At 44.2% G+C, this 6,342-nt stretch overlaps 1 long non-coding RNA gene across 1 annotated transcript; it reads right to left on the bottom strand.

The window, feature by feature from the left end:
• Positions 1-3,871: 3,871 nt before the first annotated feature.
• Positions 3,872-4,588, bottom strand: LOC144766716 (uncharacterized). Its single transcript, XR_013597897.1, has 4 exons — positions 4,530-4,588; positions 4,372-4,436; positions 4,154-4,274; positions 3,872-3,949 (listed from the first exon to the last, which is right to left on the bottom strand). It is a non-coding gene; the product is annotated as an uncharacterized LOC144766716 (long non-coding RNA).
• Positions 4,589-6,342: the final 1,754 nt, after the last annotated feature.

Raw genomic sequence — 6,342 nt, 5'->3', positions numbered from 1 at the left:
TGCAGGGCTGCATCGTATTTACACGAATACAGTGCAGCCTTGCGTTTTCTCCTGCGCTGGCTTTAATTTAGCTGCCTAGCTCCAACGCAGGCACCCTTCCACCTTAGTGCAAGAGTGCCTGCGTTGATGGGAATGATTGTTTATATGCAGAAAGGTGTCCCTTCCTGTGCATAAACAATCTGAAATAGCGTTTTGAAACTTCTATGTATGATGCTTAATGCAGCACATATAAAAGTTGCAAAACGTAATTTTTTTTTTAAATGATTGTTTATGTGCAGGAAAGGAGCACCTTCCTGCACATAAACAACCAATGGGGTTTTAATGTTTCTAAGAGTGCTGCACAATGCAGCACACATGGAAACAGCAAAAACGAGGAAAAATCAACGCATCAGGGTAAGACCAGGTTTTCCGTGGTCCTAATTTTGGCATGGCCCCATATTTACGCCACCCTTGTAAATGTGGGCAGCGTCAAAATCAAATGGTGTTGCGGTGGATCGTCCATCACAGCACCCATTGCCCCCCCCCCCTTTCATGCAAGGGTGCCTTATTCACAAGGCAGCATTAAGCCACGTTAAGTGGCTTATCCCTGCCTTGAGAATAAGGCAAATCCCCTATTGCCACCATAACGTTGAGAAAAATGACGTTGTGGTGGTGATAGGGGCTTGTAAATATGCCCCATAATCTCTTAGTTGAGTTGACAAAGACTTTCCTCATTGGTCGTATGGACCTTTCTTAGCAGACATGAAGCATTGAAAAGGAGTTTTTACCAACAATACATTTCTAACTTGTGAAGTCAGGGTGACTCCACAGTAAGAACCAGGAATCACTAAATATAGTGAAGAGAGTTTATTTTGTATCACCAATCAATTCAGTATAAATGCAGACCAAGAATAGGTTCAATAAATGCAACGATACAAAAGGTATGCTGAAATATATCAGCAGGTTAAAGTGCAACGGAATACTGTAATGATTGCAGTAACCACAATTGTGTAAACACAGATTAAAGCAAACAGGTGTTCCATAAAGAAACTTTGAAAATGAAGTTTCTCTCTCCTAACATAAACTAAATATATGGTCATCTAGTAAAATCTCTAAATCAGGAGCTTAGGACAAAAGGGAAGAAAGGTGTCAGCATTATCAGACTTCAGTAGAAGTCTATAAGAAAAGGAAATCAGTGTTTAACATAAAGCTTCATACTTTAAAGGATAGGGCAAGCAGAGAGGACTGTACCTGTCCAAGTTTAAAGGGTATCTGCTCTAACTACAACTGTGCGAACACCAATTTAGAAGTAACAAGAAATTTGCAACATTCTTATCTCTCTCACACCCCAAGGACCAATCAGGTCACTGCTTGAATGCATCTGTAGCAACAGCTCAGGTTCACACCGTATCAAACTGCAACATCGGTTTTCAACCTTGAACATCTTGACATCCTGGTACGTGATGAAAGGAACGTCTCTTTGGATCATTGTTTTTCCATGTTCACTGCCAACTTTCTTCTCAGGCCTCTCTATCAGTCATCTAATACAGTCAATGAGCCTTTCTCTAGCTAATGAATATCATAACAATAAACCTGCGAGGGGAAGAGGAAACCTGCTGGAAAAGCAAAATACATTTCAACTGAGGCCTGGAGTCAGGCTAACTTACGTTTAACATTCTAATGTGTACTCAGAATAAATGGTTATATATGCATGTGTAACTTTGGAAATACATGCAAACTGTGAGTAAATGAGTTCATGCTTAAAAACTCAACTCTAACGTCTCACATGGGGAGGGAAGCACGCTAGACTGCGCTGGGACAATCTCACGTGACCCTTTGAGGCTGGGGGCTTTGAAATCCCAGATTTGGAGCTCTATTTTAGCTGGCCCACTTTGCAGCATACTGGGTACACCCCCCCTACATGCCACACCTCGCAGTCGAAGAAGGCTATATGACCCAGACACCCTGTTCAGCATACCTCAGTGCACCTGCCCTCGCTTGGCCTCCACTACAGTGGAATGCACCGTCAGCGCTAAGCGAGACTTAGCCCGCCGCCTCCACGCAACCTTTCTTTACTCCCCCCGCTCCCCCTCCAGGGTCAACTTGACCTTCCTGTTACACAGGAGGGTGGCTGCCACCAGCTTCTCCGAAAACTTTCCATTCAGACCTGGGGGAAACTATATGTCAAAGGAACATTCTGCACCAGTGAGGAATTATTTGGCGCTACTTAACCTACCCCGCTGGAGCGCTTTTTGTACATCAGGCTGAGGCAGGATGTAAAGGCCCTCACCCCTTGCTTCCTGCAGGAGCCCCCCATCATGACCCCACTGCATGCCGTCCTTCAACAAACTACTCCCACGTATGTGGTATCACTGTTATACCCAACTACCCAGCCGGACAGGACACACGCTTCCCCTCTGGCCCGTTCCCGCTGGGAGGAAGAACTTGGTTCCCCCATTACTGATGAACAGTGGACCTTTTACTGCCATCAGACATGTAAAATATCTGCCAACAGCAAATTGCGTATCATTCACTAAAAGTACATACACTGCCTCTACTACACGCCTGCACGTCTACAGCGCCTGCGTCTACACAACACTGACCGATGTGACTGGTCTGTATGTGAGGGGGTGGATTTCAGACACTTAGGGGTCCATTAGGATGACGGGCGGTGGCACCACCGCGGTGGTGGCGGGGCGGAAAAACAGCATTTACCGCCCGCGAGCAGCGGAACTCACGTCCGCAACATTAGGATAGGTAAACACAGGTCATTTCCCGTCCGCCGCGGAGCGCCGCGCACCGCCATCAAAGTGCGCCCGCCACCACGGTGGCGGGAGCCAATCGAGACCCTCCGCCGCGCCCGATGACGTCCGCCCTGTTCGACAAATTAGGATTAGAAAGCAACTACGGGTGGGCTCTAATCAGCAAGGCTAAGCCAAATTATCGAAGAACAAAAATAGAATGCCAGTGCTGATATGAGTAATTTAAACAAACAATGTGCTAACCTGAACCTGAACAGAAAATTCAAGGACGGGAATTGCTACTTAATAGCTTTTTATTTTCAATATTTTTGGAAAGGTAAATTTATGTTTTTTCAAATGATCTAAGAAAGGCCTATTTACAAAGAAAGGACAAGTACAATTAGAAAAAAACCCAAATATTTGTCTTCAAACATTCGCTATTACACCCATATCACAGGCATTCAACAAACTTTCACACCATTCAGGAAAAGGACTATAGAAGAATACATTGTAATCTTAAAAAATATATACATTTGCAAATTTACTTCACAAAAGAACAAAATGCCACAGCCTACGAACACAGTGCTACATGAGTAAACAAAACGACTTTTATCAAATGTACATTCGTCTCAAATGATTTTTTGAATAAACTTTCAAAGCTTCTTCGTAATGTACAGACGGGATGGAAAAATAAATTAGATAACCAAGCCGTTTTCGCAGGTATGGTGTGGCAAGGAGCCTACGCGTTTCGAATCCCAATTGTTTTCATAGGATTCTCTTCAGGGCCTCGAATAGTATCTAAACAGGGCACAACCAAGGGTTTAAACACAGAAAATATAAATTAGTAACTCAAACATGCTGGGTGACAACCAGAAACTAAAAATACAAAATAAAGATTAAGCAGATCAGGGTTTGCCTTTTAGTCATGTTTTGTTTTTAGACCAACTTTCAAGACACCCAACCAGGCTGCCCATCCCACATCCGCTCCGGGGCTTACCAATAGGTGAAATGCTCCAAGGTGGTGGAGAAGGGTCGGGATTTGGAAGCGGGGAAATCGTTTCTACAAGATGAAATAAACATGTCTCAATTGGGTATACTCGTGGGAACGAGTGTCAACAGAGGGCCCCTAATGTGTTGGTGATACTTGCCTTTGGTCGGCTGTAGTGTTATTTGCAATATTCGAAAAAAGGACCAGGACGGCGTGATGGATGCAGTCGAGGTGCAGCTATCTGTTAATTTCAAAGAATGAGAATGAGCATTTTGGTTTGAACATGCCTTTAAAAGACGTAACTGAACAGGAGGACTACATTTTAAGGAACACGAAAGGTGGTATTTAATGCCGAGCTATCACTACCGGTCGTCGGCAGGGGAGTTAACATTTAAGCTCTACGAGTTACCATCGCGCCCAAGCAGGGCTACATGCAATTCCTTACCTAAAGACAGATTCTGGCCGCTGCTGGCAGTCGGGCGGAAACCAGATCGCCTGCGCTTTTATTCCGTTTGTATCACAGCGAGTTGAATTTAAAAGCCGGACTTGCGCCACCCTTTGGAATCCTGCAACAAGATACAGGGATGTTTTAAAAGAGGGGAATAAGGAAGGCTGCACGATGGAAGCCGTGGCCACGTTGTGCCTTTTGATGCGAATGCTCACCATAGTGTATATGGATTTCCGGCCTGCTGGCTCAATAGAGACCTTTGGCAGCGCTTTGGCGATTACTAGATACAATAACAAAGAAAAACACTTTTTAGCGTGTCTATTATTGTTCAATTATCGGCATGAAGAGTGTTAAGCCGGCTCGCAGTACTTACTTTGCTCTCAAGTAAGAAGACGTGAATCAGCTCGCGTTCCAGTCGGCACTACCTCAAGGGACATGCGCATAGCATGCCGAGGCACGATACTGTCCGGTTTTAAAGGGGCATGAATGTGGACCGGCCGCCTACTTCTTAAAGGAATACCGCATGTTAATTGGTGGTACCGCTTCTTGGGGGGAAACAGCACCCGCAAGGACTACAATCTATCACATGTTCGTTCGTGGGTCGACCTCTGTGAGTGGAACCACCTGATTTCACAGGTCAAAGCTTTTATACAACACAGTGCTAACACGGAGTGGAAGTTCTTTTACAGTCAATTAATAGCTTAAGTGATACACGAACTTGGTATTTACAGTTTGAAAATTTCACTCAATTCATTGAGGCCGGAGATTGCCGTATCAAATTTTACAATTAAAAAGGCTTCTCGTTTTGAAAGTTGTAAATCCAGATCGCCTCCACGGGGGTTCTTCTCAATTCTTGAAATCACAGTCCATTTGAGATCACTGATTGCATGTTGCATTTTTGTCCAATGTAGGACCAAAGGGGCGTTCTCTACTTTTTTCTTCAGTCTTGATTTATGCTGGGAAATGCGTTGACGCACCTCTTGACTGGTTTTACCTATGTACAACTGTTGGCAAGGACATATAATCCCATAGACCACATACTTAGACTTACAATTACTGAACGTGTTGTGTTTCCAGTAAATCCCATTGTGCTGGAATAGGGAACCCTCAACCGTGCATTCGCAGCACAGGCAAGTTCCACATTTATGATGGCCAGTTATGGGCGGCAGTCGCATCATTTGGCGCAATGTAGGCGGACTCGGAGTAGGCATGGCTGCTCGGACGATATGATTGGCAATATTGTTCTCCTTTTTAAAGGCAAACAAGGGTAGGTCTCTAAGGCTCTCGTCTAGATTCTTGACTAGATGCCAATTTTGTCAGATAATCCGTTTTAACTGGTTTGCGTTGGGGCAAAAGGTGGTGACACATACCTGACGTTTCACATTAGGTTTTTCTTTACGTTCTAATAAAGCTTCACGTGGGGTCCAACGAGCTCTTTTCATGCAGTTTTTAACTAGTTTTTTGGGGTAACCCCTGTCGCATAACTTGGATATCAGATTGTCAGCATGATGGTTGAAGTCTTCTTTGAACGTGCAGTTCCGGCGGACCCGCAGGAACTGCCCGTAAGGAAGATTTTCTTTGAGGCTTCTGGGATGGTTGCTGTCGAATAATAAAGATTTATTACGGTCAGTTGATTTTACAAATAATGTGGTAGCTAACTTGCCATCTTTTGGGAAGACCTCAACATCCAGGAATGCGATTCTGCTGGTGGACTGGGTTAAACTGAACTTTATATCAGCAGTCCTCGAATGTAACCACTGATGGAAGGATGTTAGAGTGTCATCGTCTCCTGTCCAAATCATAAACACATCATCAATAAATCGGAGCCAAGCTCCGATATATTGATGAAACGGGTTGTTGGAATGTATGTAAGCTTCCTCATACATAGACATGAAAAGCACTGCTAGCTCCGGCGCAAAGGGGCAGCCCATCGCCACCCCTTTGATTTGATAGTAAAATTCTCCGTTGAAACAAAAATAATTTCTCTTGAGGGCGAAAGATGCAAGTTTTACCAAGAATTCAGTTGGTACTTGCACTGGACGAGATCTTTGGTCTAAGAAGTGTGACAGGACCGCTACCGCTTCGTCCTGAGGGATCTGTGTATACAGCGATGTCACGTCTAAGGTGACTAAAATATCACTGTGTTCACGGTAGTTAATGTTAGCCAATTTATTTATTTCAGCCAT

The sequence above is a fragment of the Lissotriton helveticus genome, chromosome 7 (genome assembly GCF_964261635.1).
Source record: "Lissotriton helveticus chromosome 7, aLisHel1.1, whole genome shotgun sequence".
NCBI lineage: Eukaryota > Metazoa > Chordata > Amphibia > Caudata > Salamandridae > Lissotriton > Lissotriton helveticus.
Note: the sequence above shows the minus strand (reverse complement) of the source record. Positions and strands in the feature narration are given on the sequence as shown.